The following is a 14689-nucleotide window of genomic DNA, read 5'->3' as shown; positions in this document are numbered from 1 at the left end:
ATGGGCAAGGTCACCGAGCCGTGGTCGGCCCGGCAGCAGCGTCACCTCTCGGCCGTGTCCGAGTACACGACGGACATCCAGCACGTCGCGGGGAAGGACAACCCGGTGGCGGATTGCCTTTCCCGGGCCGTCGCCCACGCAGTCCACCTCGGCATCGACTATGCCCGGATGGCAGCGGACCAGGCCGCTGACCCCGACGTCCAGGCCTTGCGGACCGCCGTCACGGGCCTCCGCGTCACCGAGGTGCCGTTCGACGGCGCGGGCGCGGCCCTCTTGTGCGACGTCTCCCTCGGGCGTCCTCGCCCCATTGTGCCCGCGGGCTGGCAGCGCCAGGTGTTTGACGCCATCCACGGCCTGTCCCACCCGGGCGCGAGGGCCTCCCAAAGGCTGATCGCCGACAAGTTCGTCTGGCATGGCCTCCGGAAGGCCGTCCGCGGCTGGGCCAGGACGTGCCTCGCGTGCCAGCGCGCCAAGGTGCACCAGCACACCCAGGCCCCGTTGGCCCCGTTCACGGTGCCGGAACGCCGGTTTGACCACGTCCACGTGGACCTGGTGGGACCTCTGCCCCCCTCGCGGGGTTTCACCTACGTCCTCACCATGGTGGACCGCACCACCCGGTGGCCGGAGGCCGTGCCCTTGGCGTCGACAACGGCGGCCGATGTCGCGCAGGCTTTCATCGCCACCTGGGTCGCCCGGTTCGGCGCCCCCTCAGACATCTCATCCGACCGCGGCCCCCAGTTCACCTCGGAGCTCTGGGGGGCGGTTGCGCAGGGGCTCGGGGTCCGGCTGCACCGAACCACGGCCTACCACCCCCAGGCTAACGGCCTGTGTGAGCGATTTCACCGCTCATTGAAGGCCGCACTCCGGGCCACCCTCCGCGACGGCGGCTGGGTCGACAGGCTCCCCTGGGTCCTGCTGGGCCTCCGGACGGCGCCCAAGGAGGACCTGCGCGCATCCGCGGCGGAGTTGGTCTTCGGGCAACCGCTGCGGGTGCCGGGCGAGTTCCTCCCCGACTCCACGGCACCATGGTCCGCGGCACAGCAGCGCTCCGCTCTGCAAGAGACCGCCCAGAGGTTCGCCCCGGTGCCAACGGCATGCCACGGGCACCCACCGACGCACGTCGCCCCGGAGCTTCGCACGGCGGAGTACGTCTTCGTCCGCCACGATGCCCATCGGACACCACTGCGGCCCCCGTACGACGGGCCTTTCCGCGTGCTGGAGACCGGGGCGAAGCACTTCACCCTGGACATCGGCGGTACTCCTGACCGCGTTTCGGTAGACCGCCTCAAGCCGGCCCACCTCGATGTGGACCATCCACCGCCAGTGGCCCGACCCCCACGTCGGGGCCGCCCTCCTGCGGGCGGACCCCCGGCACCGACCAGCCCCGCCGCCACGGCGCCCCCCGGTCCTGCACCCATCCCAGGGGCAGCCAGGGGCATCCCACCTGGTATCCCTGCACCCCGGACGCCGCCGATCGCCAGGGGGCGCTTCGGCCGGGTCATTCGTCTGCCCCGCAAACTGGCCCTCCAGGTGCGCGGGAATTCTGGGGGGGCGCGTGTGGCGGACACAAAAGCCCACTGGCGTGGTGACATCATTCCACGCACCAAGTGGGCGGTGGCCACGCCCGAGGGGTAGGCGTGGCCTCATGATATACCCCGGGTGACCAGCCCGGCGGAGTTCAGTGTTACAGTGTAGTCTTACAATAAAGACGTTTATATGTTACCGCTTGTCCGCTTCCTCCTTGCTCACAAGCAGCGCGCGTAACGCCGCGCTTTAATGGACGGATTTGAACGAAACTTAATGGAGATGTTGGGTGTGTGAAGAGGACTAACCGTTTCGATTTTGGTGAAGATCTGAATGTGGATTCGGCTTACATGTTACATGAACGCCAGGTGTGGGTTGTACTTGTAGGAGAGGCATGGTGAGGAGAGATGTTGAAAAAGGAAATAGAAAAAATTAAAACGGGAGAGGTGGAAGAGGCAGGGGATGGGGTGGGGGAGAGGGCAATAAGGAGAGTGGAACGACCGAAAGTTTATGAGAAAATGAGGGAGGTCATAAATTCTGACATTTTCCATATGGAATACCTTCCACAGTGGTGCGCCCGCAGACAAAAACAAAAAAGTAAAGTATATTTCCCCAGACAACATGCCATGGTACGTAGGGTTCTGGGAAGAATTTCAATATACCGTGTGTATGCCAGGAAGAGGTAGGTATACGGAATTATTGTTAAACAGCACAATAAATGCAAAAACTTGATAGTGAGCGCTCTATGTTGGCAGACATTGTATGAGTGTATTATTGATGGATGAAATCAACAGGACAATGATTGAGGTATGTTAACCACCATGGGAATAAAGAATAAGCTGACATTGAGTGTTTTAACCATCTTCTGCTCCCACGAAGGGTTAACGTCCGAAAATCTGCTTGCCACAACTGTTGGCATACTTTATCCCACATCATTTTGATATTATCCATTTCCTACCTGTCTGCCAATGCAGATCGACACTATCCATCACCAACAAGACTAGTTCTTCATTATCTATATTGAAGTGTGGTGCTGCGCACACAACTTGCTTGCCAAAGAGGTAGGCCACAACGCGTTTGTTAAAACCAAAAGAGTCTTTATTTCGAAAGCTCGAACTGCAGCACTGGGCGGGCTCGAGCTTAGAGCCCGCATATATGTGCCGAGGCCACGCCTAGTCCCCGGGCGGGGCCGCTCGGTCGAAGGGCGGGGCATGTGCCATCGGTCCCCGCCTGGGCGTTCACGCCACCCACTGGTGCGCGGAATTATTGCCCCATGTGCCCGCCACACGCGTCCCCGTCCCCCCCCAGAATTCCCGCGCACCTGAAGGGTGAGTTTGCGGGGAAGCCGGATGACCCGGCCGAAAAGCCCCCTGGTGATGGGTGCAGGGCTGGGGGGCAGCGGGCCGGCGGGGCTGAGGGGTGCCGGGGGTCCGACCACGGGGGGGCGGCCTCGACGCGGAGGCAGCGCTGCCGGTGGGGGGTGGTCCGGATCGAGGTGGGCCGGCTTGAGGCGGTCCACGGAAATGCGATCCGGGGCACCGCCGATGTCGACCGTGAAAAACTTGTCACCGGTCTCCAGCACGCGGAAGGGCCCGTCGTACGGGGGCCGTAGCGGTGCCCGGTGGGCGTCGTGCCGGATGAACACGTACTTTGCCGTGCGAAGCTCCGGGACGACGTGGGAAGGCGGGCAACCGTGGTGTGCCGTTGGCACCGGGGCGAACCTCCGGGCGGTCTCCTGAATGGCGGAGCGCTGTTGCACCGCGGACCAAGGAGCCGTGGAGTCGGGGATAAATTCACCCGGCACCCGCAGTGGTTGCCCGAAGACCAGCTCCGCCGAGGATGCGCGCAGGTCGTCCTTGGGCGCCGTCCTGAGGCCCAGCAGGACCCAGGGGAGCCTGTCGACCCAGCCGCCATCGCGGAGGCTGGCCCGGAGCGCGGCCTTCATGGAGCGATGAAAGCGCTCGCACAGGCCATTGGCCTGGGGGTGGTAGGCCGTGGTGTGGTGTAGCTTCACCCCGAGTCCTTGCGCCACCGCGGCCCAGAGCTCCGAGGTGAACTGGGGGCCGTGGTCGGACGAGATGTCCGAGGGGGCACCGAACTGGGCAACCCAAGTGGCGATAAAGGCTTGCGCCACCTCAGCCACAGACGTCGCCGCCAATGGGACGGCCTCCGGCCACCGCGTGGTGCGGTCGACCATGGTGAAGAGGTGGGTGAACCTTCGCGAGGGGGGCAGAGGTCCCACCAAGTCGACGTGCACGTGGTCGAACCGCCGCTCGGGCACCGTAAACGGGGCCAACGGTGCCTGGGTGTGGCGGTGGATCTTTGCGCGCTGGCACGCGAGGCACATCCTGGCCCAGTCGCGGACGTCCTTCCTGAGGCCATGCCAGACGAACTTCGCCCCGACGAGTTTCTGGGATGCCTTCGCGCCAGGGTGGGACAGGCCGTGGATGGCGTCGAACACTGGGCACTGCCAGCCAGTGGGCACGATGGGGCAAGGCCAGCCGAGGGAGACGTCGCATAGGAGAGGCTGTGCCCGCGGCGTCGAACGGCACCTCGGTGACGCGGAGGCCCGCGACGGCGGTCCGCAAGGCCTGGACGCTGGGGTCGGCGGTCTGGGCCTCCGCCATCCAGGCATAGTCGACCCCGAGGTGGACCGCGTGCATGACGGACCGGGAAAGGCAATCCGCCACCGGGTTGTCCTTACCCGCCACGTGACGGATGTCCGTCGTGTACTCGGACACGGCAGAGAGGTGGCGCTGCTGCCGTGCCGACCATGGCTCGGCGACCTTGGCCATCGCGAACACAAGGGGCTTGTGGTCAACGAAGGCCGTGAACGGGCAGCCCTCCAGCAGGTGGCGGAAGTGTCGGACCGCCAGGTGGAGCCTGAGCAGCTCGCGGTTAAAGGTGCTGTACCGGCGTTCGTGCGGGCGAAGCTGCCGGCTAAAAAACGCCAGCGGTTGCCAAGCACTACGCACTCATTGCTCGTGCACCGCGCCCACCGCGTAGTCCGATGCGTCGGTGGTGAGGGCGATCGGTGCATCGGGCGCCGGGTGCGCCAGCATGGTGGCGTCGGCCAGAGCCAGCTTTGCGCCCGCGAATGAAGCGGCCATCGGCTCCGACCATGCGATGTCACCTTTGCCCGGCTTGCCCCGAAGGGCCTCGTGCAAGGGGCGGAGGAGCCAGGCGACGTGGGGCAAGAAGCGGTGGTAAAAGTTTACCATGCCCAGGAACTCCTGGAGCCCCTTGATTGTGCGGGGCCACGGGAAATCCCTGACCGCCTCCACCTTGGCTGGTAAAGGGACGGCCCCGTGCTCGGTGATGCGGTGCCCCAAGAAGTCGATGGTGGCGACACCGAAACGGCACTTGGCAGGGTTGATAATTAGGCCATGCTGGCCCAGGCGTTCGAAAAGCGTGCGGAGGTGGAGCAGGTGGTCCTCCCGGGACGCGCTCGTGACTAGGATGTCGTCCAGGTAGACAAACAAGAAAGGTAAGTCGCGCAAGACGCTATCCATAAGCCGCTGGAACGCCTGAGCCGCATTCTTCAACCCGAAGGGCATCCTTAGGAATTCGAAGAGGCCGAAAGGGGTGATGACGGCCGTCTTCGGGACGTCGTCCGGTTGGACGGGGACCTGATGGTAGCCCCGGATGAGGTCCACCTTAGAAAACACGGTCGTGTTGGCCAACCGGGCGGAAAAGTCCTGAATGTGTGGGACCGGGTAGCGGTCGGGGGTGGTGGCATCGTTGAGCCGGTGGTAGTCCCCGCACGGCCGCCATCCCCCGCCGGGCTTCGGCACGATGTGCAGCGGAGAAGCCCAAGCGCTGTTGGAACGCCGTACGATCCCAGCCGCTCCAGCGTGGCGAACTCCGCTTTCGCCACGGCGAGCTTTGTGGGCTCAAGTCGGTGTGCCCGGGCATAGACCGGCGGCCCGACCGTGGGGATGTGATGCTCCACCCCGTGTTTAATGGCCACCGCTGAGAAGGTGGTGATCCACTTGGCCGGGAAACTGGCGAGGAGGCGGGTAAAGTCGCCGCTGCCGGAAGCGTGCAAACTAAACTCGCCGGGACGGAACCTTCCAGCAAGCCGCTTGGCAAGCTGCTCGGTGAGCCGCTCAGTGAGCTGCTCGACGAGCCGCTCAGCAAACAAGCGAGCGAGCTAAAGGTTTCGGCCTGGACGAGCCGTCTGCGCTTCACGTCGACCAACAACCTATTCGCACATAGGAGGTCCGCACCAAGCAATGCCATTGGCACGCTGGCGGTCACGAATGACCATTGAAAGCGCTGCCCTCCGAACCGCAGGGAGAGGCAGCGCTTCCCGAATGTGCGGATGGGTGTACCGTTGGCGGCAAGCAACGCGGGGCCCCGGCCCGCGGTTCGCTTGTCGGACGTGGAGGCGGGGATGACGCTTACCTGCGCTCCTGTATCGCAGAGGAAACGGCGCCCGGACAAGGTGTCCGTGATGAACAGGAGGCTGCCGGAACGGCCGACGCTCAGGGCCGCTAATAACCGCCGGCCTGGTCGTTTCCCGACTTGTCAAACGAGCATGGTGGGCAACACGTCTTAGCCTTGTGGCCGAACCTGGCGTGGAAATAGCACCAGGCTTGCGGCGGCGGGGGCGGCGGGGGCGGCGGCGGCGGCGGTGTTCTCGGCGGCGGTGGTGGTGGGCGGGGCGCGGCAGCGGCCACAAGGGACGCTGTAGCCTCTGCCCCGGGATCCACGACGGCAGCACCGTAACTCGACCACGTGTCGCAAGCCATGAAGAACTTGTCGGCCTCTATGGCCAGGGCGTGGGGTTCCCTTATTTCGGAACCGGCCAGCGCGAGGTGTACCTGTAGAGATAGCTGTCATAGGAAAAGCACCCGGAATGAGAAATCCGGGGCTTGGTCACCCAGCAGCGACAGCATATAATCCATCCGCACGGATGGTCGTGTGTCGCCGAGTTCGGGAAGGTCCAGGAGGCGGTCGGCCCTTTCGATCTCCGTGAGGCCGAACGTGGCGATGAGGAGACGTTTGAGCGCCCTGTACCCGTGGTCGGCCGGCGGGTGCCGCAGGATGGACACGACTCGGGCGGCAGTGCCGGGCCCGAGGGCAGCGACCACGTGGTAGTAACGGGTTTCGTCCGCCGTATGCCTCGAAGCTGAAATTGCGCTTCAGCCTGCACGAACCACACGTCGGCCTGTGCTTCCCAAAACTCTGGGAGTTTTACTGCGACGGCGTTGTTGGCCATGGCGCATTCGGTGGTCAGCAACGGCTGAACCAATCGGGGTCACCAGTGAAGTGTGGTGCTGCGCACACAACCTGCTTGCCAAAGAAGTAGGCCACAACGCATTTGTTAAAACCAAAAGAGTCTTTATTTCGAAAGCTCGAACTGCAGCACTGGGCAGGCTCGAGCTTAGAGCCCGCATATATGTGCCGAGGCCACGCCTAGTCCCCGGGCGTGGCCACTCGGTCGAAGGGCGGGGCATGTGCCATCCGTCCCCGCCTGGGCGCTCGCGCCATCCACTGGTGCGCGGAATTATTGCCCCATGTGCCCGCCACAATATAATAATAGCGTAAGGACTCCACTTTGTTATCCCTTTTACGCCGCACCCAGTGACCCCATGCCCACGGCACTAATGGATTTACGATCTACGAACCGCGCTCTTTGTTTATCACGTACAGCCATACTCGAAAAATCTGAATTAGCCGACGTTGGGGCCCAAAAGCATCCGATTAACTGCCGATACGACGCCATCTTACTGGCGTCTGCTGGGCGAAGGCGAAGCAAGCCGTCCGCTGATTGGACAGGCAAAGGCGAAAGCAAGCCGTCCACTGAGGAGACAATCCAGAGCGTGTATTTGTGCCGGTGTCGGCGATCGTTGTCCATATACGCACTCTTCATTCTCATCTTTCTTCCTAACTCTTACTCGGACAAGCAAATCCCCTATGCCATCCATAATGGTACACTCTATCCATACACCACATCCTCCCTTCCGTGGATGTTCCACGGGTTTCGGCTAGTACATATTATTTGGAAAATTCTGCTTTTGCTTCTGTCTTCCTGAACTAGAATGTTCCAGTGATATGGCCATGTGATGAATGCTAATAAATGTGTCAAAAGATATGGCAATGGCAATTGCTAAATATACTTTCATGGATAAATGGTTCAACACCAACCACACAACAACCAATAATTGCTGGATTGTTGTGTGGTGGGAGTTTAACCATCGATACATGGAAATATAATAAAAAATGCCATATAATTTTACAACTTGTAAGAGTAACCCAGAGTACATAAAAAGGAGCAAATAACATGTATTATAGTGATTTGATACAGTCGATGCAGCCTTGTGATGAATTCAGTGATTTGTTCCTATATTTACTACTAGGAAGAGTACCCGTCTCAAGTGATGGTAAAACCTAGCAAAAGTATCATCATCATCATCATCATCCTCCTCCTCCTCCTCTCTCTATCTCTATCCCCTTCTACCCCCCACACCCCTCACTCCCCTCTTCCCCACCCTCTCTTTCTCTTGCTTATATTTAATATCTTATGTACCATATACTAGTTACTGACTGGGAGTCTGTACCGCCAAAGCTGCCCCCAGAGCAAGGGTTATACTGGGTGGTTTGCCATTGCCTTCCCAGCAGTAGTTCAGGCAGGAATTTGTAATTTGTTCAGGGTGCCGGCGATAGCTCGCCGCCTCGCCCACTCTACATGAAGGATCCCCGGACGCCAGTTTAACGTCCATCGGTGGGACAGCACACATTGATGATTCACCAGTCTGTGAAACACCAGGATGATATTTTATAGCTCGGTCGGGGTTATAACTCAGGCCAGACTGCTCAAAAGAGAGTGTGCGTACCTAGAAGTCATCCATTAACACTCTGTTAATAAACAAACTGCGATTCCATGCTGTACCACTATGTATTACTATACGGTAAAACTGTATAATAAAAGTAAAATCAGACGTACAGTAATTACGGTAACTTTAAAAGTGAAAAAAAAGAATTTTGGAGCCATTTTACCACACGCATGTGTTGCCTATTATTTAATTTTAAGAATCGCTTTTTCCTAATTTTGTTCCAATTTCACTCTAGATTTTGACTTAATTATTTAGGCCATTTGCCCCGGTTTCTGGTACACACCGGTTTCCGGTGTGTACCGCAATCCGATGTGTACCCCGGTTTAGAATAGGTACACCGTATCCGGGTTGGCGTCAGGAAGGACATCCGGCCATAAAAACATTACCTCAAACAGGGAACCATGATTGTCATGGGGCCCGCAACGCTAACCCCCGCTTTAGCGGGGAAAATGGCCTTAAAACGATCATTCATTCATATTCATATATTTAGGCCATTAGTTCCGATCGTACAACATGGAATTAGATTCCGAATATCAGCTTTTAATAAGCATATACGATACATTATTCAACATTGCCAGTAGCCAATCACATTGCACCGAGCATCACACACAGCCAATCAGCATATCAGGGAACGGACGGACAGACAGCCATCCTCATACAGCCATTTTTACCTCCAATATATATATATATATATATATACAGTCACGTGAAAAAGTAAGTACACCCCATGTAAAGTTTTGACTTTTTCAACATATTTCAACATACAGCTATTTGATCTTCATTTCAACAATATTGATAGATAAACGTGATATAATATAACAAATATCATGAAACATTTACATTTTGTAGTCCATTGTATAATTTACATAAACATAAATGCAAATTTCGCATGTGGAAAAAGTAAGTACACCCTTGGCTCTAATAGGTGGTATTGCCCCCTTTGGCAGAAACAACCTCAAGTCGGCGTTTCTTATAACTGTCTACCAGTCTCTGACATCGACTGGGAGAAATTTTTGCCCACTCCTCCATGCAGAATTATTTCAGCTGTGCGATGCTTGAGGGGTTTCTTGCATGCACAGCTCGTTTCAAATCCCCCCACAACATCTCGATGGGATTTAGATCCGGGCTTTGACTTGGCCATACCAGAACCCTCCATTTCTTTCTTTTCAGCCATTCCTTGGTGGATTTACTGGTATGTTTAGGGTCATTGTCATGCTGCAAGGTCCACCTTCGGTTGAGCTTCAACTTTCTGACAGATGGCCTCATATTATCCTCAAGCACCCTCTGGTACAATGAAGAATTCATAGTGGATTATATGATGGTGAGCTGCCCAGGCCCTGATGCAGCAAAGCTGCCCCAAACCATAATATTTCCACCACCATGCTTTACAGTTGGTATCAGGTTCTTGTGGTCAAATGCTGTCTTTGGTTTTCACCAAACATGTCTTCTGGTACTGTGGCCAAATAGCTCTACCTTTGACTCGTCTGTCCAGAGCATATTGTTCCAGAAGTGCTGGTCTTTGCCGAGGTGTTCATTGGCAAACTTTTGTCTTGCCCTGATGTTCTTTCTGGACAGCAAAGGTTTCCTCCTGGCACACCTCCCATGTAGATCAAATTTGTGCAGCCTCTTTCTAATGGTAGACTCGTGCACCTTGACATCAACAGTGGCAAGAGCTACCTGTAGGTCCCGTGATGACATTCTGGGGTTCTTAGAGACTTCTTTCAGCATCTTGCGGTCTGCTCTCGGGCTGAACTTGCTTGGGTGGCCTGGCCTGAACAAGTTGGCAGTTGTTTGGAATCTTCTCCACTTGTATATGATCTTCCGGACAGTCGAATGATTGATTTCAAATCGTTTGGAGATCTTTTTAAATCCCTTTCCAGACTCGTGGGCATCTATAACCTTCTTTCTGAAGGCCTCAGAGAGCTCTTTTGATCTAGGCATGGTGACGCCACACACTTCAACAACAAAGAGCAAACCAAACGAAATGTCTGAGGTTTAAATAATCCAGGTTCCTCCAAAATCCTCCCTAACGATGTTCTAATCATTTGCACCTGAGCTGGTGCACCTGATTCTAATTGTAGGTATTTGAAGTAGTGATAAATGTAAGGGTGTAGTTTTTTCCACATGCGAAATTTGCATTTATGTTTATTTAAATTATACAATGGACTACAAAATGTAAATGTTTCATGGTATTTGTTATATTATATCACCTTTATCTATCAATATTGTTGAAATGAAGATCAAATAGCTGTATGTTGAAATATGTTGAAAAAGTCAAAACTTTACATGGGGTGTACTTACTTTTTCACATGACTGTATATATATATACATATGTAGGCTATAATGTGTATATAATACACTGTTGTATAATGTGTATACGAGTAACTGCGGACGTCAATGCCTATACAAACCTCTTCGATGTCCTAACTCGTTTTTGTCAATGTGTACACTTCTTTTCAGAATATAAATTTCCAAAAATAAATACCCTATACTATACTCAGATATATTCCAGCTGGTGTCTTGTTGTTGCAAAGTAGAATCTTCAGAAAGTTAATACTAGTAGTTTGGCAACCTTTTAAAATTGCACTATTTTTGTGCCAAAGAAATGTTTTTTTGTCATTACAGATATACGCAAAGCAGTAGCTAAGCTATTAAACAAAGTGTGTACACAACAATGGATTGTGCACCGTGGATGGAATATATAAACATGTTTTCTTTTCATGCATTGCTTAACGCAAACGCTCAATTCTAATTATTGGCTTTTTTGTTGATTTGCTAGAGCATGGATGGGAAGGGTTGCTTGATATCAATAATTACATTGTGATATGACAGGTGTGTTTACATATATGTTTTGTTTGATTTCAGTTCGTTCTTTTCTTGGATGCATGAACCAAGCTTCTCACATGCTCCGTGATATGCTATGTTTGAAATCGCCACTTAGAATATGAAATACGTCATGGTCGCTGTTTAAATTTTAGCTTCATCTATCACAACGTTAGTACAGAGTTTGTTTTTTTTACCTCCGCTACCAAAGGTGGATGGAGGTTATCTTTTCACCCTTGTCTGTCTGTCCGTTTCCCTGTCAGTGAAAAAGATATCTCAAAAAGCTGTGGACGTATTTCCACGAAATTTGGTGGACAAGTTGGGTGTGTGACAAGGATGAATTGAGTAAATTTTGGTGAAGATTCAAATTCGGATCTGAATCAGAATTTTTTAAAAGTGATTCCTCACCATTGAGTGAAAGGGCTAAAACCAATATATTGCACGATATCTCAAAAAGTTATGGATAACTTGTGACAAAACTTGGTGGACGAGTTGGTTAGGTGACAAGAACAAGCTGATTCGATTTTGATTCAGGTACGAATCCAGATTCGGCCCATCATTGGGATACAAAACGTAAACTGTTCAGCCTGGCGGATGTGTGCTCCCTACCGAGTGACGTTCTGGTTCTTCCTTTGCCTACTATTCCATGGGTTGATTTAAACATTTCATGATATATTTATTCGAGTTACAACAGGAATTGCATTTTGTTGTCTATGTGTACACATTTTTTTGTCTTGTCTATGTGAAGGGGAAGAGAATGGTTAATATTATAAGCTAGGGATCACGCAGCATGAAGAAAAACATACTGTATATCACATGTTTTATTGAAGCTTGAATTTAGGAATCTTACTATAATTCACCAAATGCCTGTCTGTCTGTCCGTCCATCCATCTGTTCCCAGTTGCCGCAAAAATGGCTGAACCGATCGCAACGAAATTTTTGGTGGGTAATCCTGGGACCCCTGGAGTAAAATAGGCTATATTCTTCTGACCCAGCTATGTTCCCTCTCCCCCTCAATCCTCCTCCTTGGTGATTTCAATATCCACATGGACTCCACTGACTCCACGATAACCACTGACTTCACTGATTTACTCACCTGCTTTAACCTCACTCAACATGTCAACTTTCCTACCCATAACCGTGGTCACATTTTGGACCTTGTCTGCTCTACTGGATTAATTTTGCACCATCTCTCTGGCTCCGACCTCACCCTCTCTGACCACTTAGCCATCACTATGACCATCAACATCCCCGCACCAACACCAAGGCATTATCGCACTATCAACTTCCGTAAGCTAAACGCTCTTTCACCTACCTCATTCTCATCCACCCTCTCTGAAAAAATGTCCACTTCTCCCTTCGTTGACCTCCACAACCCTTCTGATCTCACTGACTACTACAACCACACTCTCTCCTCCTGCCTTGACCAACTTGCACCTATAAAAACCAAAACAGTTTCTTTCACCCATTCTGCTCCCTGGTTTACCCCTGAACTCCGCCTGATGAAAACTCATGCTCGCCAACTTGAAAGACTCCGCAATAAAACAGGTCTCACAATTCACTCCCAAGCCTACAAGGACCACCTACAACACTACAAAGATTCCCTCTCCCGCGCCCGCTCCGCCTACTACTCTCAAATTATCCATTCTGGCTCCGGAAACCCAAAAGCACTCTTCTCTACAATAAACAAACTCCTCAGCCCCCTGAACACCACCACCCAGTCATTCACAGTAGACAACTGCATCTCCTTCCTTTCATTCTTCCAACGCAAAGTTGAAAACATCTACAACAGCTTGACCACCGCCGCACCCGCTCCCCCTCAAACCACCTGCCCCCCCTTATCCTGCCACCCCCTGTCTCAATTCTCCCCAATCTCCCCTGCTGACCTCTCTGAACTCCTCATAGGAATGAAAACTGCCACCTGCACTCTTGACCCTACCCCCTCCAGCTTTGTCAAGGCCTCCCTTCCTGCTCTCTCTCCACTTATCATTGCAACAATAAACTCCTCCCTGTCTACAGGCATCGTCCCACCATCCCTCAAAATTGCTGCTGTTACCCCCATTCTGAAAAAACCTGGACTAAACCCTGACACCCTAAACAACTTCAGACCCATCTCCAACCTACCCTTTCTGTCGAAAGTTTTGGAACGTGCTGTAGCCGCTCAACTCAAACATCACCTCTCTGCCAATAACCTGTATGAAACATTCCAATCCGGATTCCGCTCCAACCACAGTACTGAAACTGCTCTCCTCAAAATCACCAACGACCTTCTCCTCTCCTCTGACGCTGGCAACCTCAACATTCTCATCCTCCTCGACCTCAGCGCCGCCTTTGACACCATCGATCACACCATCCTCCTCACCCGACTTGAAACCACCTTTAACGTTACTGGCACTGCCCTCTCTTGGATTAAATCATACCTCTCTGACAGATGCCAGTTCATCTCCATCAATAACTGCAAATCCCCCACTGCTCCCCTCCCCCAAGGTGTCCCCCAAGGTTCAGTTCTTGGCCCCCTCCTCTTCATCCTTTACCTGTCCCCCCTCGGTCACTTAATCCGCCGTCATGGCCTCCAATTCCACTGCTTCGCCGATGACATCCAGCTTTTCATCTCCACCAAGTCCATCTCCACCGCCACCCACTCTATCCTGACAAACTGCATCACTGAAAAAAAATCCTGGCTTCAAATCAACTTCCTCAAACTTAACTATGATAAATCTGAAATAATCATCATTGGCCCAAAAACGCTCATAAAATCCACCAATAACTTTGCCCTCAACATCGACGGTATCCCAGTATCCACCCCCCCTCACATCCGGAATCTTGGCATCATCTTTGACCAAACCCTCTCCTTCCACAAATACACTAAACAGATCACAAAGACAGCCTTCTTTCACCTGAAAAACATCGCCCGTCTCCGTCCATCCCTCTCCTCCATGGCTGCAGAAACCCTCATCCACGCCTTCATCACCTCCCGTCTGGACTAGTGCAATAGCCTCCTCTATGGTTCACCCTCAACAATCACCAATAAACTCCAATACATTCAGAACTCCGCTGCCCGTCTACTCACCCATTCCCTGACCCGTGACCACATCACTCCCGTCCTTTACAAGCTTCACTGGCTCCCCATCTCCCAGAGAATCCAGCACAAAATCCTCCTCTTGGCCTACAAAGTCCTCCATAACCTGGCCCCATCCTACCTGGCTGACCTCCTCTCCAGACACACTCCCAACCGCAACCTCCGCTCTGCTGGTACCAACCTCCTGACCCCCCCCCACCCCCCCCTCCCCCCACCCCCCATCCAGACCAAATTCAGATCCTGGGGGGACAGGGCCTTCTCCATCGCTGCTCCCACCCTCTGGAATCACTACCTCACACCATCAGAGACTCCTCCTCACGCACCACATTCAAAACATCACTCAAGACCCACCTGTTCAACACTGCATTCAACATTTAACCCACAGCATTTAACCCCCGACTATCTCGTCTCCTTCTCCCTC

The sequence above is a fragment of the Myxine glutinosa genome, chromosome 2 (assembly GCF_964187855.1).
Source record: "Myxine glutinosa chromosome 2, kmMyxGlut1.1, whole genome shotgun sequence".
Lineage (NCBI taxonomy): Eukaryota > Metazoa > Chordata > Myxini > Myxiniformes > Myxinidae > Myxine > Myxine glutinosa.
Note: the sequence above shows the minus strand (reverse complement) of the source record.